Source organism: Bufo gargarizans, chromosome 5 (genome assembly GCF_014858855.1).
Source record: "Bufo gargarizans isolate SCDJY-AF-19 chromosome 5, ASM1485885v1, whole genome shotgun sequence".
Lineage (NCBI taxonomy): Eukaryota > Metazoa > Chordata > Amphibia > Anura > Bufonidae > Bufo > Bufo gargarizans.
The window spans coordinates 364,499,117-364,524,947 of NC_058084.1; the positions used below are offsets into that span (position 1 = coordinate 364,499,117).

A 25,831-nucleotide genomic window follows, 5' to 3' on the forward strand; every position below is an offset into this window, starting at 1 on the left:
AGTGTGTGTGTGTATATGTATATATATAGATATATATATATAAAGAGAGAGAGAGAGCAGTGTACTTATGTGAGACATACAAGGTATAATTGCGGTCACTGTGTGTGAGGAACATGAGGTAGTGGTCAATGTAACTGTCTGCAGAATGATATACAGTATGAGTGAGCAATGTGTAAAAACAGGGCATGGGGGGGGGCAAATGAAGAGAAAAGTGAAGTACCTCCTCTTACCACTCCATTCCAGTCTCAATGCTTCAATGCAGAGCACATTGTGCACTTCTAATCCTTGTTGATAGGGGTTGAAGGACCTGTGATGATGTCATCACAACAGGTCCTGGCAGATGCACTGTTCTAATCTGGGAACTACACTATTCTCTGGGCAGTTCCCTTGTTAGATGTATAGAACATGTGATGACAAAAGTCATCAATCCTGACCAGGGCATCTGAATGTGGAAATCCCAGAAGCACACGCAGGGATAGGGGGAGCTGGAGTGTTTTAGCAGCAGCCCCTGTCCTCCTGTGTGACAGGAGGCTGCAGCATTGTAATTTTATGGAGCCCTAGCCTGTAGCAGGGCTCCATAGAAATACATGCTCATAAACTGCAATGCTAATGCATTGGAGTCTATGAGAAAAGCAATCAAATGATTGCTTGTTATAGTTCCCTAAGGGAATTATAAAAAGAAGTGAAAAAAAAAAGTTTTCACAAATAAAAAAATAAATAAAAAAATTCTAGTCACCAGCATAGGTATCCCGGCGTTCAAAAATGCCCGCAACTATTAAAATATAACAAATATAACAAAGTCAAAATGGACAATTCATGTTTTAGTTGCTTCTCCTCCCACATTTTTTTTTATAAAAAGCGATCTAAAAGTTGTAGACACCCAAAAATGGTATCACTGAAAAGTCTTCAAATAGTTCTGCATACATAAATACAAAAAAGTTATAGGGGTAAAAATATGGAGACTAAAAGAAAAAAGAAAATTTGACGTTTTTTTTTTTTTTTCCAGTATAAACGTGCCGCTATACTTCTAATCTCTAACGGCTTAATTTTCTCTGAACAATCCTCTATGACTATTTGGTGTAACTTATAGCTGGAAATAGCTACTATTCTATAATTTAATTTCCTAGAATATAAGTACATTATCTACTAAAGCACAGATGCATTTCACAATGATGTAAGAAAAAGGAAAGAACATTCAACCAGGCTGGAGGTAAAATAATGCAACACTGCAATTATTTAAGGTTTACCATCGCCACATGTTATTGCTGTGCACATTGTGTTACTTTTAACACAATCAGAGAGAAATGACCATAAGTTTAGAGGGATGCAATAAGCATAAATGTAACTATACATACACTTTCCAGCTAGAAACCAATCTACCTCCTAATATTTTCCAATCTGCCCTATTAACTACATTTTTAAATATAACGTCAGAATAGCAGTTTTTTTTTAAATAAAATACCATCATAAAATATTCTTTACTGCCATGTTGAGAGCGAATAACCTCCAAGTATGTTTGGTTGGATGCTATTTGTAATACAGTGGTCCCTCAAGTTGCAATATTAATTGGTTCTAGGACGACCAATGTACGTTGAACTATTGTAAGTTGAGTAATTGGTTCCAAAGCCCAAAAATGTCATCCAAGATAAGAGAAAATGAAGATTTAAGAAAAATAAATGCCGTCGTTTTATTCCGGCCGCCTCTCGGCCTGTTTGCTGTGCTGCCGCTGGAACTCCGGCTTGCTCCCATTATAGTCAATGGGGCTGTAGCGGTAGTCCGGGGGCACACGTGCACTAGCGGCAGAATGGATCAGACAGGCTGTTCACCCACCGGGACAGCCTGCCAGAGTTCCTTGCCGCTAGTGTGAAAGTAGCCTAATCTATGTACAGAAAAAAAGGATTCCATATTTTTTATAAAGACCAATTGAAAAAAAAAAAGATTTTTAGCTCAAAATAAGTACAATGCAATAATAAAAATAAAATTGTCCTCAAAGCAATATACTAACTAAACAGCCAGTTCTAAGCACTGAATAAAACTTTTTAAAAAACATTTTACTTTTAATTTAGAAATGCTATACAATAGGATAGGTTAACAACATTAAACACGTGGAAAACTCCTCTAAGGTGTAGTGGGCAGCATGGTGGCTCAGTGGCTAGCACTGGTGCCTTGCAGAGCTGGAGTCCTAGGATTGAATCTGACCAAGGTCAACATCTACATGGAGTTTGTATTTTCTCCCCTTTTTTTGCATGGGTTTCCTCCGAGCATTCCAGTTTCCTCCTACACTCCAAAGACATACTGATATACAAACTTAGATTGGGAGCCCCATTGGGGACCGTGTGATGCTAATGTCTGTAAAGCATTGCGGAATATGACAGCGCTATATAAGTGAGTAACACATTAATAATACAGCTATAACCAATGGCGAATGCTGAACTTGTAGTGTAACGGGTCAATCATTTCTCATGAGAGCAACCTCAGCAAAATGAACTTTTCTAAACATATAAAAGATTCCTCCTGCTGATTAAAATAAAATAAAATTTTGTGTTTATGGAAAATGATACCGTTTCCAAGGATTTTTATTATGCAATTACACATCTGCCCTACTTCAGACAAAGACGGCATTCTACATTAATTTGTCATCATTTTCCAAAGTAACCCACTGGGCAGCTGGCATAAAACGCCTTGTAAATTTTCATAATAAACTGAATATTCCAGGGGTTTAATCATGAATCACAAAGACATAGCAAAATATTTAGCAAGTTGAGAGTTAATTTTCAAATGTTACGTAAAATAACATGGTCCACATCAATCAAAGCTCTGTTAATTAGAGCTGAGAATTAGATTGGGTTGGCACTCTCACTGGTATGCTGTCATGGGTAGCTATTTTCAGATCCAACTTGCTATCCTATGCAATTAAACAGTTTTAAGTCAAGTCAAAATATCTAGGGGTTATGCTATCATGTATGCACTAATCCATTTATGTGGTACTGCTTGTATACTATACCCCCTGATCCTTCGACTTGCTTAGGATACTTTTATCGGGTTTCATATAACCTGCATCCAGTGACCATCTGCTCAGTATAAAGGTGCTCAGACAAGTTCAATAGCTGTTGGCCAAACACGTGTTCTTCCAAAAGCTCTTCTTCCCAACTTTCCCATACACATGCATACTTGGTGCATGTACTCTCAAAGAGGAGAGGGGACTAAAGGCCCCCATACACATTATATTAATGATGGCCGAACCCCCAGACCCGCTTTGAACAGATGACATTGGCGAGGACAGGATCAGGCACTGAATTTTAACATCCGTTCCTTTTATTCTACTCACAGAAAAAAACACAGCCAAAAAGCTCAGCCAAACCAAGTGTATTTGTGTAAGGGGAGTCAGCAGAAATAGCTCGGTGGCTCAGTGGTTAGCACTGTTGCCTTACAGTGCTGGGGTCCTGGGTTTGAATCTGACGAAGGACAACATCTACATGGAGTTTGAATGTTATCCCTGTGTGTGCGTTTCCTCTGGTTTCCTCCCACACTCCAAAGACCATAGTGTCACAACCAGACAGCTGAGAAGCTCTGACAGAAGCCTTTCAGAACCTCCTCCTTGAGTTTTCTTTGTGCTGTTCAGTTCCTCATCTCGTTAGCCTCTCTCAGCTGTCATGTAGTTGGACTGATTGCTTCCCTTTAAATTCCTCCCCATAATGCATTACTGGGTGGCTTATACTTCCTCCTGGAGTGTGTGTGCATGCTGATCTTGTTTTCCTGTCTGCTACAAATTTAAGTGCTGAACATTTATCTGTTATTTTCTGTTTGCTGGATCCCAGGTGACCCTGATTCCCTCCGTGTCTGGTGTAGGGAGCCGGTGGTCGTGTCCCCTCATTATTGTAGGGTGTTCAGGGGTTATATAGTCGAGGTACGTGGATATGCAACCATCCACCTCTGGGATCTTTGCATAGGCTGAGCAGCCAGGGAAAGTCTCAGGTCTTGTGCAGGGGTCTCCCTTTTGGTTCCTTAGCTTTGGATCCAGTGAGTCATATATGCATGTTGCTTTGTCTTGTTTCCTGTACACCGTCCGTGACACATAGAGAACGTAGATTGTGAGCCCCATTGGGGACAGCTTGATGCTAATGTCTGTAAAGCGCTGCGGAATATTGCAGCACTATATAAGTGAGTATTATAAATAAACTATTCATAGTGTATGGACACCTTAATCGGCTGCCAGACACCTTTCTTATTTCCCTTGTAAACAAAAGGATTGGATTCTTCTTGTTGGGGGTAAGTCCGGAGGCCCCCAATTCATATAAGATAATCAGCGGTTATCACCAGTGTTATTCTTATATATATATGGACGCCCAAATATGCAACAGATAGAACCATAATAGCTCCAAGTGTCTAAAGCTAAAGGGGTAACATTTTACGATGACCATTTTTTCAGTCTGAAATCTGATGTATATCATCCTTTCCAAAGATACTAACAAAATGCAAGTAAATCCCTTGTTGCATTCCAGCTTTTACAATATCTTTCCCTGCAGCCTATGAGGAATCTCCCTTACTAATGAAATCTACCTAGGGTGTGTTCATTCTGAATGCCAGGGGAAGCTTCAGCGCTAACTACAGACCAGTCATCAAAAGCTAATTCTTTACTGCATTTCAAGTGTGCAATAACTCCCCCGGAAAACACATAATAGTAACATATGGATAACATTTTTAGAAAAAGCCTCGGTTACATCTTGTGTATAAATTCAACAAAACAAAAACCCCAAAATGAATATAAAGTGTGGAATGTCCATCTTTTAAGGCCGATAAAATAAGCACAAGTATGCTCCACATATGTGATTTCTGTTAGGTTGCCTAATATAAAAATAACAATCGTGATTTAGCAAACCATAAATATGTCCAAACCATATTGAAAGGCAATAAATAAACCGAGAGAGAAAAACGGAGATGCACAGTTGACCCTGGCAAAATATCAAGTATGAAATATTCCTCAGAAACCAACAAAAGTCAGAAATTCTGCAAAAAGAATTAGTCTACTCTCCTAATCCTATATCTATTAACAAATCAGACATTTACAAATCTAAAGAACGCACTGTTATATACTACAAGTAGCCAAAAAGTAATTTTGACGTGTAATGGGACGTATAATGGGACGTGTAATGGGACGTGTACAGCAGCAACAATATTATGATGCCTAAGAAGATATCCATGCAACATAGCTGATAGGTAGTGGTAACCAACAACATATGCGGCCAAAGAATAGATTTTTCCTGCCACTTTAATGTTCATGCTGTGTGCCCGATCCAGGTATGGGTCAACAGTTTCGATGGCTCAGTGGTTAGAACTGCTGTCCTGCAGCACTGGGTTCCACAGCTGAAAATAAAATGTAACATCTGCGTAGAGTTTCTGTATTACAGAATGAGACAATTTTGCTTAAAGGTGTTACCTCATGGGCAATGTAAAAATAAAAAACAGACAACCTTCTTCTAAACAAAGCTAGAACCAGTCCTGCACCTCACATGGTTCCAGAGATCTCCCCATTCATGGCTCCAATTGCTCTGCTAGATTTATTTTAAGCCGGCAGCTCAGGGGGCACGTCCTTCCTCAGAGGGTGTGCCCTGTCTGCTGCAGCTGGTGGCAGTTGATGGATAGAGCAGAGCATGTGCTTCCATCTCAGTGAGAAGAACACAGAAATCAGAAAAAAAGCAAACAGTAGGTGGCGCTGTACAGATAGATTTCATTGAATAATCAGATCCAGGTGCTGGTTTGAAAACATTATTCGTGGGATAACCCCTTAAGATCATTTTAATGTTACACATTATTTGTACCCATTGTTAGTATGCTGCTGGTCAGAATAATCCTTGTATTAACCCCTTAAAAAGAATGTGTCACCATAAAATGCAGTGTAATCTGCAGACGGCATGTAATAGAACAGGAGGAGCTGAGCAGATTAATATATAACTTTATGGAAATAGAGTATGATGTACATATATGTTATTATGCATTAAGGGGTTAAAGGGGTTCTCCAACTTTTTAAAATACATTTTGTCCTCCCCATCAGACCTGCGGAGGAAAGCATACTTACTTGCTCCCAGCCGCTCAGTTCTGGATCCTTCGGTCCACCGCTGTGTTCAACATGCGCCGGTCAATGCTTGTACACTTCTGGGGGTTGTGTGCGTCTCTGTAGACCAGGCATTCTCAAACTGTGGCCCTCCAGCTGTTGCAAAACTACAACTCCCAGCATGCCCGAACAGCCTACAAGTATCAGCCTACAGCAGGGCATTGTGGGAGTTGTAATTTTACAACAGCTGGAGGGCCACAGTTTGAGGATGCCTGCTGTAGACAATGAGTGGCTGCAGCAGTGAAGTGTCCTGCACTGGGACACTTGCATGTAACTTGGGAGATATGTCACCACTGTGGCCAGCCATTGACTGCAGTGGCACACGTGACCCTTGTCCATGCTTAAAGCTTACAAGCGGGGATCGGCATGGGCAAATGCACAAGTGGAATAAAGGAGCCAGAATCAAGCAGCGGGGAGTAACTAATTAGGCTTCCCTCCACAGGTCTGACAGGAAGGTGGAAGACAATTTTAAAAAAAAAAAAGCTAAATAACCCCATTTAAAGGTAGAAAACACCACACTAGATCCAGTGTCAATACTTACTTTTACTGTTTATGGTGACCAACAATTATTGAAGGGGTAAAGCCACTCTTACTGTACTACAAAATCGGATAAAAAGGTGCAGCAAATGTAGAAAAATAAATGTATGTATTATTCAGGAGAACTGGATCGCCAGCAGAATTTCTTGCTGTGAGTAACATTATTTATTCTACTCTAGTATATACATATATATATATATACAGTATAATAGCTTCCATACAGCGACACTCGAATGCCAAATAACGTACAATGTGAGATGGCTTAGGCTACTTTCGCACTCACGTTTTGGCTTTCCGTTTGTCAGATCCGTTCAGGGCTCTCACAAGCGTCCAAAACGGATCAGTTTTGCCCTAATGCATTCTGAATGGAAAAGGATTCGCTCAGAATGCATCAGTTTGTCTCCGATCAGTCACCATTCCTGCAGCGTTTTTCTGTCCGCCTGATGAAGCAGAGCTAAACGGATCCGTCCTGACACACAATGTAAATCAATGGGGACGGATCCATTTTCTCTGACACAAAAGAAGACGGATCCGCCCCCCCCATTGACTTTTAATGGTGTTCAAGATGGATCAGTCATGGCTATAGAAGACATAATACAACCGTATCCGTTCATGACGGATGCATGCGGTTGTATTATTGTAACGGAAGCGTTTTTGCAGATCCATGACGGATCCACAAAAAAAAAAAAAAAAATGCTAGTGTGAAAGTAGTCTTACCTAAAAAACCTCTGACCTCCATGTTGCAGCTCCATCATTTTATGCCTGAGGTTTACTGTGACAACCTAAAGCCTTCTGGTAGCTGGCCACGGGCACGTCACTTGAAATGATATGACAATCTGCCTGCAGATCATATGTTGAACATTTACATTCTGTTTACTCTGTGAATACTGTTTGAAATTGTAAAATTTTTAAGAGATATTCAAGGTCAATCTCAATCAACATTTGGCTCGCTACATGCAAATTCCTATGCAATGTAAGCATGATATAAATGTTATTGTAAAGAGCCCGGCCAATAAAGTGCCCAAGTAACTTTTTCCCATTGTGATAAAACACATGAATCTTTCAGGAACAAAGGAAGAGCTGTCAGTTTGCTGAACTACAATCACTACTTAGAGCATTCCCTGTCAACGTGACAAAGACTAAATGCCACCAAAACACTTCTAGATCTCAGAAACCGATGGCAAACTGTGATTTTATCAACACGTTCTATTAATACCAGGGTGATATTTGCGAAGAACAATTGCTGAGAAGCTAATTGAATAGTGCCAACCAATGGCTATAATTCCTGTCGTCACCTTTACAAAAATGGATGCTGCTCGGAAACAGAAAGGTAACAGTGTGTCTGGCAGTAAAAAATTTTTTTTTCAATTACGCAACCATTTTAAAAAATAACTTTCATCGGTCCAAACATTGTGAACTAAGTATAATGATGCATACAGCGGCGCCCAGGGATCTCACTGCACTTACTATTATCCCTGGGCGCCGCTCCGCTCTCCCGTTATGTCCTCCGGTATGTTCGGTCACTTGGTTATAGTAGGCGGAGTCTGCCCTTGTTCTCCTGGGCATCTCCTTCTCCCAGGCTGTGGCGCTGGCCAATCGCAGCGCACAGCTCACAGCCTGGGAGAAAAAAAACACCCAGGAGAACAAGGGCAGTCTCCTCCTACTATAACCAAGTTTCCTAAGTCTCCGCCTACTATAACCAAGTGACCGAACATACCGGAGAACATAGCGGGAGAACAGAGCGGCGCCCAGGGATAATAGTAAGTGCAGTGAGATCCCTGGGTGCCGCTGTACAGATCATGACAGATGAAAGGTCCTCTGTAAAAGGGGCTTTTAGACCAGGACCCCCTTTTAATACTGCCAGGCAGGGTGCAGAGATAAAAAACAAAAAAACAAAAAACAAATGGTGCTCCCATTCTAGTGCCAAGCTCCCTTCTTCTCTACTTCTGGCCCCCGTTGGACTGGAAGTGCAAAATGATGTCTACACGCATGTCACTGCTGCCGACCAATCACTGGCCTCAGTGGTGACGTGTGCAGGCATGATGCTTGACTGCTTTCCCAAAGAGGCCACTGATTAGATGCATGGGTAACATGCATGTAAGTGCCAAATCACACTTCTGGTCCAGTGGGGTCTGAACGTGCTGGAGAAGGGAGCTCTGCGCTGGACCTTGGGTACCAGTAATGTATGAGACTTTTCTTTTTTTAATCCTCACCTCCTGCCGTGCAATATTAAAAGGGTTTTCCGGTAACAGAGAAATGATTTAATACAAAGCACTTTCCCAAGTAGAGGGGTGTTTATGTCATTATAAGGGTTATCCAATATCTAAAATAAACCCCCAATTTCCAGGCCCGTTGTATGGATTATACTCACCTGCTCCCGACACTGGCGTTGCTCTGGATCCCTGTGTGACGCAGCAGTGGCTGTGCAGGGATCCGGAGCCACGTGCGTGTCGGGGAGCAGGTACGTATAATCCATACAAGGGGCCCGGGCATTGGGGAGGGGGGAATATTTTAGATATTGGATAACCCCTTTAACCACTTCAAGTTCTCCATAATTGTATGCCATAACCTCTAATGCACCATTCAGCTAGAATATAAAATATATCTATTTAAAGGGGTCATCAATATCAGATTGGCGGGGGTCCGACACCCGGCACCCCCTGCCGATCAGCTGTATGAGGAGATGGCGTGCACAGTGTGCAGGTGCCATCTCCTTTCTCTCTTTCTGCTTTGCCATAGACATAGCAGCAGCAGAAGGAGAAGAGACGGGAGACGGCACATGCACACAGAGCACGGACGCCCGCTGATCTGATATTGTAGGTCATCAACATTAAAAGCCCAGAGAACCCCTTTAACCATTTTATGGCTGAATACACTCCATAGTCTGCAGTCATTAAAGAGAACATGCAGGCCTTGTGTCAGCCCAACAAGACTGTGAATTCAATAATTAAGTAAACTTCTTTGGTTAAAACAAGGAAGCTTTTTTTTTTCCCTATTTCTGCCCAACTTCTCTTTAAAAAAAAAACTTAAAGGAAACCCGCTTTTGCTTCGGTAACATATCACAAATTTGTCTATGCCACAAAAATGGTTAAAATGAAACAACGTTCTTTCTTATCAGTCCAAAAGAGGAAATTATGCTGAGAATATTTTGGCATTGGAGGCCTTGTGATGAAAATGCTTAAAATCCCCATAATGATGTTAAGCCAATTATGGTTCTCCTACTAAATGACTCTCATATTATCTGCTAAAAGTACTTCTCATCACTAAATATATCAAAATAATCTGCTAAATAAATAAACTAGCACAAACTAGGCATTGGCTTTTAAGGCAACTCTTCAAAACAATGAAAATGAATGTGAAAATGATGAGTTAGCTAAATGAACTGGACTAATTCACCACATTATGCTATAGCAATTAATATAATGGCGACATGAAAAGCAAAATGTGTGTAATTACTTCCTGGACACAGTGATCATGTTTTTAACAGACATTACACAGAAGCGTAGGCTAGTTACAGATTTCCATTTTCCATTCTAACTGTTCTTTTTCTTTCTTTTTTTTTTGCAAAATGGTGGCCTAACCAATGCAAACCGCAATGGTATATGATACAGAAACAGCTAATGCTCTGCTTATCTGACTAGAGTCATGTGAAGTGTAGATGTGGATTATAGGTTAGGCGGTGGTCCCATACGGTAAGCATCTTGCATTGACCTATGTTGTCCATAAATAAAGCTGAGCTGTTTCCCGGCCCCCCATACACTATAAGGCCTCATACGTATTGCCATTGTTCTGTATTTTTTTGCGAGTTTAAGCAACAGACATATGGATACGGGCAACATAAGGCGTGCTGTATACAGACGTGGACAAAATTGTTGGTACCCTTTGGTCAATGAAAGAAAAAGTCACAATGGTCACAGAAATAACTTTAATCTGACAAAAGTAATAATAAATTAAAATTCTATAAATGTTAACCAATGAAAGTCAGACATTGTTTTTCAACCATGCTTCAACAGAATTATGTAAAAAAATAAACTCATGAAACAGGCATGGACAAAAATGATGGTACCCCTAGAAAACACAGAACATAATGTGACCAAAGGGACATGTTAATTCAAGGTGTGTCCACTAATTAGCATCACAGGTGTCTACAACCTTGTAATCAGCCATTGGGCCTATATATATGGCTCCAGGTAATCACTGTGTTGTTTGGTGATATGGTGTGTACCACACTCGACATGGACCAGAGGAAGCAAAGGAAAGAGCTGTCTCAAGAGATCAGAAAGAAAATTATAGACAAGCATGTTAAAGGTAAAGGCTATAAGACCATCTCCAAGCAACTAGATGTTCCTGTGAGTACAGTTGCACATATTATTCATAAGTTTAAGATCCATGGGACTGTAGCCAACCTCCCTGGACGTGGCCGCAGGAGGAAAATTGATGACAAATCTAAGAGACGGATAATCCGAATGGTAACAAAAGAGCCTAGAAAGACTTCTAAAGAGATTCAAGGTGAACTTCATGCTCAAGGAACATCAGTGTCAGATCGCACCATCCGTCGTTGTTTGAGCCAAAGTGGACTACATGGGAGACGACCAAGGAGGACACCATTGTTGAAAACGAATCATAAAAAAGCAAGACTGGAATATGCCAAACTACATGTTGACAAGCCACAAAGCTTCTGGGAGAATGTCCTGTGGACAGATGAGACAAAAATCGAAGTTTTTGCCAAGGCACATCAGCTGTATGTTCACAGACGAAAAAATGAAGCATATCAAGAAAAGAACACTGTCCCTACTGTGAAACATGGAGGAGGCTCTGTTATGTTCTGGGGCTGCTTTGCTGCGTCTGGCACAGGGTGTCTTGAATCTGTGCAGGGTACAATGAAATCTCAAGACTATCAAGGAATTCTAGAGAGAAATGTACTAGCCAGTGTCAGAAAGCTTGGTCTCAGTCGCAGGTCATGGGTCTTGCAACAGGACAATGACCCAAAACACACCGCTAAAAACACCCAAGAATGGCTAAGAGGAAAAAATTGGACTATTCTAAAGTGGCCTTCTATGAGCCCTGACCTCAATCCTATTGAGCATCTTTGGAAGGAGCTGAAACATGCAGTCTGGAAAAGGCACCCTTCAAACCGGACACAACTGGAGCAGTTTGCTCATGAGGAGTGGGCCAAAATACCTGCTGAGAGGTGCAGATGTCTCATTGACAGTTACAGGAAGCGTTTGATTGCAGTGATTGCCTCAAAAGGTTGCGCAACAAAATATTAAGTTAGGGGTACCATCATTTTTGTCCATGCCTGTTTCATGAGTTTATTTTTTTACATAATTCTGTTGAAGCATGGTTGAAAAACAATGTCTGACTTTCATTGGTTAACATTTATAGAATTTTAATTTATTATTACTTTTGTCAGATTAAAGTTATTTCTGTGACCATTGTGACTTTTTCTTTCATTGACCAAAGGGTACCAACAATTTTGTCCACGTCTGTATATATTTTTGTGGCCCCACTGAAATGAATGGGTCAGCATCCGATCCACCAAAGATGCAGATTGGAGGCGGACCAAAAATAGGGTTGTGTGCATGAGGCCTAATGGAGAGTAAATGACTACTCCTGGGTGCATGGCCACATCTGTTCGGTTGGGATGGGGTTGGCCAGTAATATAATATAAACCTTTTTGTTTCAACTGAAATCCACAAAAAAATGAAAACTAAAAGGCGGTGTAATAATCCATAATGTCAAATCATAGGACCATGGCAGACAATTACTACAGGAGCATAAGGAGAATAAAACCTCAACGCAGGCCCTAGCCGTTGGCCACACAGTAATGTGACATGACCTTCTGACACATCAAACACACCACAGAGATAATTATTTTTCAGTCTGGGATAGATTTAATGGTTTTCTTTAATCAGAAGCCTCATTCAAGTCATAATACTATCATACATCATAAAACTGAGCTCTTTAACAGAAAGGAAAAACACTTTAAAGGGTTTGCTCACTGAAGGCAAAAAAAATTTGAGGATCTGCCTTATGTCACGCCTGGTTATTAGCAGTTATTATTGCGGAAGCCTTGTCTATCTCACACATATCCCCCATTCAGTGGCTGCTGCAAGAGAAAGCTATAATTTTGTGGCAGCCATTGAAAGGACTCTCCGTTCTGGCACACAGAGGGAGGGAGCTTTAAGGTGTCTTATTGGTGGAGGTCCGACTGTTAAGACCCCCATAGATCACAAGAACAAGGATCTTGTGCGACCTGAATGGAGTGGCAGTCAACCAGGCACACTGCCACTTCAATCAATTTCTATGAGACAGAAATAGCTGAGCACAATGCATGCATATCTATGCCAATACCATAGACTTTGAATGGAGCGGCAGTGAGCATGCTCCACCACTGCTCCATTCCAATGAGGGACACGGGACCCTCATTTTTATGACTGATGGGGTACTAGGGATCAGACCCCCATGATCAAGCACTTATCACCCATCTGGGAATTTTTCACTTTATTTCATTTAAGGACACCCCTCTTAATCTCCAGATCAAGCATCCTCAAGACTTATGGCATCATAGGAAGAGGCATTGGTCGTTATTACCAATCGCTAAAGGCTGTTGTCACACAAACATCTAAGAAGGACAACATTTATAAGGTGATTTCAGAACTCAGTGGGGGCACAGACTTCTTTCATCAATAAAGCTTCAGAAGATGACTGGAACAGACATAGTGCACTCGTTTCTATGATTAAAGGGCATATAAACAACTTCCAGAGGATTTGAAATCTACTGAAATGAAAGCTGTTCAACAAATGGGCAATCATTACAGTTTTATCCTCATGTAGAATATTTTCGCTTAGATTTTACTTATTGAATGTCCATATAGAGACCTAACGGGAATCTGTCACCAGAACACAATTTTATAGCATCTATAAGATTCCAGAAGAAAAGAAGGGACATTAACAGAGTAGTTAATAACCCATACAAAATTCCACCCTCAATCAGTTATAAGCCAAGTAGGACTATGTGGCCACGTCTACCTTTCCTAACACGAGCTTGCATCAATTAGAAGACTGCCACTCAATTAGCATAGGGGGTATGGTATTATATGGCACCCTGAAGTGTGGAGTATTATTGAGTTATTCGGATCACATCTTTACACTAGAGAATTTTTTACCATGAACATCACTAATTTTTATAGGTAAAGTAGTTCCAAACTACAGTATCACTATAAACAAGTGTGACGCACCTCCATAAAGCATCATTGTACTGTATGCTGCAAGACAAAACACTAATAATGCCAGCTAGATTTACAGTTCTCTGCAAAGCAATTAAAATCTCTAGACAACTAATTCACATTGTAAAAGCAGACTGTCAGGTAACAGCGCCATTTAATATTAACCTCATGTTAATCTGTACCTCATGTGAACACTGTCGACTTCTCTGTGGATGCTGCGTGCAATCTGCAAATTGGAAACAAAAAATGCTGTTAATTATACATTAATACATATATGTGTGTCTATGTGTGTTTATGTGTAATATATATATATATATATATATATATATATATACACATATACACACACACTATACAGCGCTCCCTTAAGTTATAATATTAATTGGTTCTGGGTCATTCATTGTAAGTATGTATTATATTGTAGGAATGTATTACACATAAATGTGTATAATTTATTTATAATACATTCATATTATTTTAATAGTAATAAAACTTTTAATAACATTTAATTCTCTAAATTTTTATGTTAGACCTCAGATGCACAGACAGGGGTGTACACAGATCTGACAGAGACCCATAGCAAGTTTCCCATCAAATACTCCCAGACAAAGTCAAATCCAAAGCGTGCCCCCGCCAGAATTCTGATGAATTTGCAAAATAAATTTTAATTTAAAAAATTTCAATTAAAAATTCAACCTCCACCTTGACCATTTCTATGTTGGAAAAAGGTGCGTCAGAAATATGGTGCTCATTCTGAACGCCTCATTTCTCAATGCATTTACACAAATGGCATAAATACATTGATAATACACATCTAAGTCTAAGGATTCCATCATACTGTGTATTATAAAACTGTCTGTCTGCAGCCACCACTAGAGGAAGCAGCTTGCAGCGTTCGGGTGTCCGCCTGGCCGTGCGGAGGAAAACGGATCCGTCCAGACTTACAATGTAAGTCAATGGGGACGGATCTGTTTGAAGTTGACATAATATGGCTCAATTTCAAACGGATCCGTCCCCCATTGACTTTCAATGTAATGTCTGGACGGATCCGTCTGACTAACTTTCACACTTAGAATTTTTTTCTAAACTATAATGCAGACGGACCCGTTCTGAACAGATCCCATCGTCTGCATTATAGGAGAGAATCCGTCTGTGCAGACACCAGACGGATCCGCTCTGAACGCAAGTGTGAAAGTAGCCTTATACTGACACCATTTTTTTCACAAAGATTGCTGCTTTAGTGTTTTTTAGATCTCATTGTCAGATGCTTATATGGTATACTGAAGTACAATTATCAGCTTTTCATAAGTTGTTTAACTTTTATTGACAAATACATCAAGTTTATGAAAAGACTTAATATTTTCAGTATTGACCCTTCTTTTTCAAGATTTATGCAATTTTCCCTGGCCTGCTGGATATCAGCCTATGGGCCAAATCCTGACTGATGGCAACCCAGTTTCTGTCTAATCAGTGTTTTAATTTGTCGCTTTTTGAGGATTAACCAGAAGTTCTCAATGGAACTGAGATCTGGAGAGTTTCCTGGCCATGCACCCAGAATTGCATAAATCTTGAAAAGAAGGGTCAACAATGTAAATATTGAATGTAAAACTGAATGGATTACAGATCCTTTTCACTGGACTATTTATCTAACAGGACAACATATAACAATGATCATAACAATTTGTTATTTTCCGAGTGATCATAAAGATTGCTGCCCAGAATCAATGATAATATAATTATTATTACTTATTGTTGCAAAAGCCCAATTTCTGCGACTTCTGGAGTGAAGGTGTGATAAATCGAGGCTTGTGTAATGTCATACAGTGCACAAAGGTTCCATATGTACGATAGCGAAAATGGCAGTGTTTATATAATGTTTATACTGATGGAAATTTGAATCAAATAGCATTAGGAATTTTTCAAGCTACCAATGAGTCTTCTGCCATCTGTGCCAAGCTTACAGATGGCAAATCGTAAGCCCCAGCTCTACCAGCCAACCCGGATGGCAAAGTATGTTATCTATTTAACTGCTCACTCATTAATTATACATTCTGCCACTAATGCTAATGTTTTTTTTTTCTTTATAGTCAACATTCTGAACCAGACAAAGAATAAAGACAGATGCGATAATACATGTAACCTGGGAGGGAATCACCTCTCACACTGTACAGCACAAGTCTTACTTCACACTTCCCAGTTCGCCATCTCTACAGATTAGCCTCTCATTTTCTCCTGTCCTACAACAGGGTGACTGTCACGACCATGGTCATGGCCGTGACTCCTGGAACTGCACGCAGTTGCCTGCGGTCTGGTCTTGTTGTCAATCACAGGTGAGGGCTGAAGTATGTTGCCTCACCTGTGGTTGCCGCTGGCAACATATTGTATTTGGCAGTATAGCAGCCTGAGCTGTCGCTAGGCAGCTTGCTGTCAAGTGCATGCGGTTGCACCTGGCAACCTGTCTATGTATGTGTGCACTTTCTCTGTTTGGTGTGCACAGGGTTGATTTGTGTGTGCACATTCCCTTTCAGTGGCTTCACTACCCTGTCTGGTGTTGGAAGGGTTAATTCCCTTTCCAGTGTGGGTGTGGCTACTTGGGCTATTTAGCCTCAGTTGAGACCTGAAGCTGAGGGGTGCTCCAGCCTTGTGGTAAGCTGGAGTCATCCTCCTGGTCTTATACCATCTGCCAGTGAGGGCCACCCTTGTGGTCATAAAAGTTATGCGTGTTGTTTATTTTATGTTCTCGTGATGTCTTATCTTACTGCAGCTATGGATCTGAGTTCCTATGTGTTGTGTGTGTATGTTGTGTCCTTTTTATGTTTGGTGTGGACACTAGCATTTGAGCATGGGATCCAGTCAGTGTGTCTGTGGCAGGTAGGTGTGGAAGTGCTTTCACCCACCTGCCATATCCATAGGCTGTTTATGTTTCCCCTTCCTTGCAGTTTGGCCAGTTTAGACTTCTGTTCCTCCGTGTCTAGGAGGAACAGGTTGTCTTACCCAGCTCCTAGCTCAGGGATCTGCTGAGGGCTAGTAGGGACCCGAGGTTCCTGAGTATGAAGCCCTCCTACCATCAGGGTTGGCTCATACAGCTAGGAGTCAGGGTCAGATTTAGGGGTGCGATAAGAGGTGACCTGCTCCCTATTTTGTTGTCCTGGCAGAGCAGCTTCCTATACGTTTAACATCGCACGGCTGAGGGTTTTCCCCACTCTCAGCCGTGACAGTGACAAGCTTGCTCTATGGTAAACAGGGCCCTGGCCTAATTATTTGTGCAGACACTAAGCGGAAGGTCCTGGCAACACATGTGGTTGGTCTACACTCTCTCCAACATTATATTGTACATCGCAATCACTTTCTAGACCCTGTCTTGTACCTCCATTCACTGATCCAATTGCTCTGCTAGATTTATTTCAGGCTACCAGCTCAGGGGAGTGTCTTTTCTCAGGAGGCGTGTCCTATCTGTTGCAGCTCTCTCCCTGTAACTGTCAAAGCTTCTACCAGATGATACGTCTGATGACAGTTGACCAATAAAATTGAGCATATGTGTGTGAGAAAGGAGGAAACAGATATGTTTTATTGAATATCTTAGTGGCTATACAAAATGTTTATTACATTACAAAAGTATTCAGCACACTATAATAATGACAGCAAAAAAATTACTGCTTATCGAATGGTTGTCACCAGTGATAGTCAGTTCGCAGTGTTCGCCAGCGAACACATGCGGGCTGCCATCTTTAGTAAGGTAGACTCACCCATCCGGCGATGCACAGGTAAGCCCTTACCTGTGCTGGGAGCCGGTCTGAAATCAAATGCAGTCACCGGGAGCAGGCAGTTTCTAGAACAGCTGTCGGGGGCCATGTTCTCGGAACTGCCTGCTCCCGGAGACCGCATTTGATTTCAGACCGGCTGCCGGCACAGGCAAAGGTAAGGGCTTACCTGTGCATCGCCGGATGGGTGAGTCTACCTTACTAAAGATGGCAGCCCGCATGTGTTCACTGGCGAACACTGCGAAATGACCATCACTGGTTGTCACTCCATGTTCCTGTTGGTCCTCAGTTGCTCCCAATACTCAAGAAACTACTATTTTTAGAAAAAAACTGAGGTAGTCAAACATAAAGAGACGTAAGCTAATGGAGATTATTCTCATATGTCCTCTCGTTTTAACCAGGTGGTATCTGCAATTTGAAGGGTACTTTGAGGAATCTTAAGTAAGTCTATTTTGCCCTTAGTATTTTAAAGTACACATTTATCACTGCAAGGAGAAAAGGAAATCTACAAGATCTGTATCATCAAAGGCACTATTGTCTTGTGTTTATGAACTTTCATTGTTGTTTATGTTTCTTGTACTGTATTACACAATTTATTATTGTTTTGTGATTATATTAAAAAATAAATAAATATATATATATATATATATATATATATATATAAAAGGATTCAGATCCAGGGGCTGGTTTGAACAATGTAGAATATTTTTCATGGGACAACCCAGTTACTGGTTCCCATTACACATGAGCTCAGGTGTTTAAGCAATTTACAATAAGTAAAGCAAAATAAAAGTTTCATGCAGATTCAAACTGGGAAATAATGTTTAAGGCTACCTTCACACTTGCGTTGTTAATTCCGGTATTGAGATCCGGCAGAGGTTCTCAATACTGGAATTAAACAGATCCATTTTTATTTTGCACATCAGGATACAGCCGTTACGTTAGGATGCGGTTGTGTGAAATCAAAACAGAAAGAAACGAAGGAGTCACTAAATACATTGAAAGTCAATGGGCGATGCATCCGTTAAAAATATAGATCCGTCATCATTGACTTACCTTGTTTTCTTTCCTTTTTTTATGACCAGGCACAAAACTGTAGCTTGCAGCGCTTTTGTGTCCGGTCAAAAAAACTGAATGCTGACAGAACGGAAGACATCCTGATGCATCCTGAACAGATCTCTCTCTATTCAGAATATATGAGGACTAAATGGAAATGCATTTTTTTTCCGGGACTGAGATCTGGCAGAGGATCTCAATACCGGAAAACAACAACACAAGCGTGAAAGTAGCCTATAATCCGAGCTATGCTTTAACATAAGTCATGAGATGTCATAATGGGGTTTCATCATCACGCCAAAAGGGCATGTGGGTTATTTTTCTTTCCCTTTCTTTACATAGTACTGGTTTTGAAGCCAGTAAGTTAACGTGACCAGACACTACAAAGACTTCTCTCCAGCTATTTTCCCATGCTTGTGGCATGATCATGCATTTTCCATGAAATAGTATATTAATCTGTGATACAAGTTCAAACTGGCCCATTTAAGCATTTACCACATAGATTTATCTCACAATTGTACATTGTAGTCAGTGTGGTTTCATGCTGTTTGGTTTGTGACTGAAATTGTCATCTATTTCCTTGCTGATAACAGAAATTGGTACGTTAGTGAAATCTATCATGTTTGGGTGTGGTTTTCCAAAATCATTTATTACATACTAACAGTAATAACAGTTTAACATCCAATGGCGTTTTCTATCATTTAAACCTTCTCTTTCCTCATCTTTATTCAGCCCAGACTGTCAGCACAACTTCTTTTAGCCATGTCTCGTCTCTGTAGTTTGCCACACTGACGTCTTGGATTCCTCACTTTTCCATCATTCTTCCCACCTTCTTTGACTGCATACTTTTGCATCCCCTACAGCTATGGCCCTATGCATGACATTGATACATACAATCTAGAATTCTAGACCTTGAAGATTTCTCGATCTTACAAAAGGTTAAAGGGGTTCTCCGGGAATTAAGAAAATTAAAATACTTAAATATTACTTTGTTATAAATATATTCCCAAATAGCGGTCATTAGTTACAATGGTTCCTTTTGACTGGGCAGCAATCATTAGGAGAAATAAAATGGCCACTGCCCTATTTGTACAAACAAAACCTGTCCTAATCTCACCGTAGGACAAGTCATTTCACAGTCTTATGACCTTCCCAATGTGGTAAAACATAGGCATCGCGCTGCCTTCCGGTGACGAGCCTGTGAGATTCAGCCACCTGGATCTCACAGGCAGGAAGCTGTACGAGTAATACACACTGTATTACTCATACAGCCAATGCATTCCAATACAGAAGTTTTGGAATGCATTGTAAAGGGGATTAGACCCCCAAATGTTGAAGTCCCAAAGTTAAAAAAAATAAAGTGAAAAAAAAGTTGAAAAAAATAAGTTTTCCCCCCCAAAAATTAAGTTTCAAGTAAAAATAAACAAAAACTTAATTTCCCTCAAATAAAGTAACAAAAAAAAGACATATTAGGTACCACCGCGTTATCGACCGGCTCTATAAACATATCACATGACCTAACCCCTCAGATGAACACCGTAAAAAATGTAACCGTCACCTCATCCCGCAAAAAATGAGCCCCTAACTGAGACAATCGCCCAAAAACCTTACATCACAAAAGGTTTAATAGCAAGCGATCAAAAAGTCAAATGCACCCAAAAATAGTGCCAATCAAACAGTCATCTTATCCCGCAAAAATCATACCCTACCCAAGATAATCGCCCAAAAACTGAAAAAACTATGGCTCTCAGACTATGGAAACAGTAAAGCATTATTTTTTTTGTTTCAAAAATGAAATCATTGTGTAAAACTTAGATAAATAAATAAATAGTACACATATATTCGGTATCGCAGCGTCCGTGACAACCTGGTCTATAAAAATACCACATTATCTTACCTGTCAGATGAATGTTGTAAATAACAAAAAATAAAAACGGTGCCAAAACAGCTATTTCTTTTTACCTTGTCTCACAAAAAGTGTAATATAGAGCAACCAAAAATCATATGTACCCTAAACTAGTACCAATAAAACTGCCACCCTATCTCGTAGTTTCTAAAATTGGGTCACTTTTTGGGAGTTTCTACTCTAGGGGTGCATCAGGGGGGCTTCAAATGGGACATGGTGTAAAAAAAAATCTGCCTTCCAAAAACCGTATGGCATTCCTTTCCTTCTGTGTCCTACCGTGTCCCCGTACAGCAGTTTATGACCACATATAGGGTGTTTCTGTAAACTACTGAATCAGGGCCATAAATATTGAGTTTTGTTTGGCTGTTAACCCTTGCTTTATAACTGGAAAAAAATTATTAAAATGGAAAATCTGCCCAAAAAGTGAAATTTATAAATGTTATCTCTATTTTTCATTAACTCTGGAACACCTAAAGGGTTAACAAAGTTTGTAAAATCAGTTTTGAATACCTTGAGCGGTGTAGTTTCTAGAATGGGGTCATTTTTGGGTGGCTTCTACTATGTAAGCCTTACAAAGTGTCTTCAGACATAAACTGGTCCTTAAAAAGTGGGTTTTCAAAAAATTTCTAAAAATTTCAAGATTTGCTTCTAAACTTCTAAGCCTTATAACATCCCAAAAAAATTTAATTTCATTCCCAAAATGATCCAAACATGAAGTAGACATGGGGAATGTAAAGTAATAACAATTTTTGTAGGTATTACTATATATTATAGAAGTAGAGAAATTGAAACTTGGAAATTTGCTAATTTGTTATTTTTGCTGATTTTTTTAACTTGATTTTACCAGTGTCATGAAGTACAATATGTGACGAAAAAACAATCTCAGAATGGCCTGGATAAGTCAAAACGTTTTAAAGTTATCACCACATAAAGTGACACTGGTTAGATTTGCAAACAAATGGTCTGGTCCCTAAAGGGTTAGAAAAACAAATAAAAACGTTGAAAAAAATTATTATTTTTTTATTTGCATCACCATATTCTGACCCCTATAACTTTTTAAAATAACATCTATGAGCAGTATGAGGGCTCACTTTTTGCGGGCAATCTGTATTTTTGAAACCATTTTGGAGTGTGTATGGCTTTTTTTTATCACTTTTTTAATTGTAGGGGCATTTTTGGACACAGTGATTATTACAATGGTAATTGTTTTATTGTCTACTTATTTTAATTTTGGGGAAAGGGTACGATTTACATTTTTATAGGTTTTCAAAAACTTTTTGGGGGGGGACCTCAAAGTGCAATCTTCATATCTGCCATTTCTATTCAGTAATAGGATTTAATCTTTTACTGAACAAAAAAGTCACTATATCTACAGAGCTGTATAAGTATTCATTTTTTGTGGAATGATCTGTAGTTTTTATTTATACCATTTTGATGCATGTAACTTTTTGATAATTTTTGTCAAATTGTCCATTTAGATTTTTTCCTCCCCATTACAGTGTTCACTGTATGGGATAAATACATTTATATTGTTATATATTTATCTGCTTGAGAACTACCCAGTCCTCATCATCCCTGATATCTGCCATCAGCAGAGAGTCAGTAGGCCTAATACACATTAAATAGTGAGCTGGTCCTGTTGAAATCAGCTTTGGTCTACACTGTCTAAAGTTTATGGCCAGCTTACGAATACGAACTATTGGCTGCAGGCAGGCATATGCCATCACTGGATAACGGTGCGTTCCCATCGTGTTTTGCCATCTGTTTAACGCGTACAAAAAATTTATACGCTAACGGATGTCTCAGATTGATGCCATACAGTGGCGTCTGTTACCATCGAGTTCCATTGTAAAAAAAATGTATACGTTGAGGTATATGTTTATTACCGGACACTGCAGGATACAACGTATCATTTAAATAGGTAGCAAAAACGTGATGTGAACACGCCTCTTAGACTTTTAAGTGTAATATATTTATTTGAATCATAAAAAATACATTTTGGTATAAAATCACTATGCAATGATCTTTTCACAAACAATAAAAAAATATATAGTAACCACCCAAAAATTGACAGGATCTCTTTAAAACACTGACAATGCTGGACATATTATAAACGGATGTTCAAAAAGTTGTATACTCAGTATCAGAACTATTAACTGTTACATTTACAACGTAAAATAACTGAAATGAGATTGACTTGTACCTAGAAAGGTTTTCTGGCAATCATATATAGCGGACTATCTATCATAAGCCCAATATATTGTATGTATTGATTCTGCAGTTTGCATGTGAACTTTGCACACAATTGGAAAAATGCCACGATAAGAGCCACGTCCAAGAATTTGAATGGAAATATGACACCATTTAGAAATCCCGAATTGTCATGTTGAAAACAAAAGCTGGATATATGCACGTCCAGCAAAATTAGAACAGTGCACTGCTTACATTAGTTAAAGGGATAATGAGGTCAGGTTCATAATTATGAGAACCAAGACCCACATCTAGTTAACACACATTCCCACAATCATTTCCAAGATACTGCATTTCATGAAAATGAAAATGCATGACTATATAAAAATAAATGTGAAACGACAAGTTAATATTAAACTGCTGTTCTGTAAAATTTCAGTTGTATCTTATTTCTTGATCAGGAAGGGCTCAATAGAAAGTCGATGAGCCCCATGTTCAGCTGAGCCCTTTTGCCTCTTTGCTTAAGCATTTGGGGAGGGGGGGGGAGGGGGGGGGGGGGTCTCAGCAGCCAGACAAATGGACAAAACGGATGCATTTCAGTAAGACAGTTAAGCCACATACAGTTTCACATCTGTGGCACAGAATTCTGGCAGAGAACAGCCTGCTAAAGTTCTCCCCAGATTCGGCATTGCAGGGTGCTACCAGAATGATCGGTGGCCCCATTAACTATAAAGAGGTCCAGCGGAGATCCAGACACAACCTGGAAAATACGGTGAGAAGAAACAACTGCATGCAAGGTTTTTCTCCAGTCGATACCCAGCATTCCATGCCGGAACAGCCTGCTGGAAGGCTGTACTGCATAAGTGAAAGTAGCCAATCTGTTAATAACCAAAAATAATTAAAGGGAGTCATCAGGAAGTTCACTTTCAAACCAGGCACAATGCTCCATTCTGGAGAAAAAGTACTTTTCATTCATATTTATTGTGTTTATTTGTAGTCCAGCTAGCTAACTATAACAAGGTTTTAAAGTAAAAATGAATTTCTTGGCCATTTTTATCTGCTGCTTATTCCTAGTAGTGTGAGGTTTTAGTTTATATATATATGCTGACAATACAATGTTGAAAGTTCAGAAAGTTCATTTTCTATCTTCACCATCCACAAGGGAGAGTGGAAAGAAATTCTGCAATAGAGTTAATTTCAATGTTATCCTAACATTTGCCATTGAGGAAAAGTCAGGAGGTCCGAATCCAAATGAGAACATTGGCTTTCATCTCAACTGGGGCTACGGGTACTTTCACACTTGCGCTGCTGGATTCCGGCAGGCAATCTGTATGCAAACGGATACCCTTTGTAGATGGATCCGGATGCAGATCCGTCTCATAAATGCATTGCAATACCGGATCCGTCTCTCCGGTTGTCATCTGGAAAAACAGATCCAGTATTTATCTTTTACACATTTTTAAAGGTCAGTTTTTCAGGAACAATTCTGATCGGATCCGGCATTAATGCATTTCAATAAAATAATGCCGGATCCGACATTCCGGCAAGTGTTCCGGAATGAATCTTGGACAGAGAAAATACAGCAGCTTGCTGCAGTATTTTCTCAGTCCAAAAACCGTACAGTGACTGAACTGAAGACATCCTGATGCATACTGAACGGATTGCTCTCTATTCAGAATGCATTACGATAAAACTGATCAGTTTTTTTCCGGTATTGAGCCCCTTGGACGGAACTCAATACCGGAAAAGTTTAACGCAAGTGTGAAAGTACCCTAAGACACAATCCAATCTTCCAGTTCATAAATACAAAGAGCTATTTTTTTTTTTTTACTCAAACAACCCCATTAGTAATATTAGTACTAAGCTAGTCATACTACTGCACCCAGAAAAAGTATAGTCTGGAAACATATTTCTACAACCCTTCAACAAGACAAGATAAAGGGGTTCTCCTCTTTTCCTATATTGATGAGCTCATCCATTTATTTATAGGGGTTGTGCTTGCACATTGCCACTTGTCTATGTCAGTGTGTGGGAGTGTTACACATCTACACTTGAAAGTGCAAGGGTTATAGCCAGTTTTATTAACTTGTACATATGTTATTATCCACTATTCACACCCTAAATCTGTGCTATTTATATTTATATCCAGGAAGTTGCTATTTTTTTTATCTTTGTTTAAATATATTGAACTACATTCTACAAGTAAATTTATGGACTAGAAATAGTGCACACTGGAATAACATGTGTATACAATTGCCGGAAACAATATGTACAGTAATTGTATAATAAAATAATATATAACCACCAACTTACATCTCATCTTAACACATTGCCATAGTAGCTATGGGATGTATGCCAATATTCTCTCATTTATTGTGCAAACTCCTGCAAATCTGGAGGAAATGTATTTGACACATAGACAAAACATAAAAATGATGCAAACAATATAATGTAAGCTTGTTTAGAACTACATGTTCTCTGATAAATGTCTCCATTGTATTCATGATGTTTTTTAGCTCCAGTTGAGTGTTACTGATGTAGTGGAAAAACACAGAACAGTTTTCTAGAGAATATATATATATTTATATATATTTCTGTTGTCTTTTCTTTATTCACAGCTAGGGCTGCAGCTATCGATTATTTTAGTAATCAAGTATTCTACCAATTAATTGAGTACTAATTAACCATTTTCTATAAAAATATATCAGTCCCCCTGCCATCAGTTCCTCCCCCAGTGTCACCATCTCCCCCCCAGTGCCATCAGCTCCCCCCCAGTGCCATCAGCTCCCCCCCTAGTGTCACCAGTTCCCTATCCAATTCCAACAGCTCCTCCCCAAATGCCATCAGTCCCCCCACTCCGCCTTCTAGCCATCAGTGCCCAGCCGCAGCGCCAGTGAACTAAAATACTTATCTTTCCTGTAAGGGTGCTGCGATTATGCAGAGATCTTCCATCCTCTTCTTCACGCTCTGCACTGGGACCTGACATCACACAAAGCGCGCTTACGTGCACTATGTCCTGACGACGTGTGTACATCAGGAT

General features: G+C 39.8%; 1 protein-coding gene across 5 annotated transcripts in view; it reads right to left on the reverse strand.

Annotated features, from left to right (window-relative positions):
• Window positions 1-25,831, reverse strand: part of THRB (thyroid hormone receptor beta) — a 344,635-nt gene that overhangs the window by 164,749 nt on the left and 154,055 nt on the right. For 3 of the 5 annotated variants that reach the window (XM_044293323.1, XM_044293320.1, XM_044293321.1), the window contains one exon: window positions 14,061-14,104. The exons of 1 other annotated variant lie outside the window; for it this stretch is intronic. The gene's annotated coding sequence lies outside the window, so the exon portion shown is untranslated. Of the gene's footprint in view, window positions 1-14,043; window positions 14,105-25,831 lie in introns of all 5 variants that reach the window. One more of the 5 variants, XM_044293322.1, reaches the window with a different exon arrangement.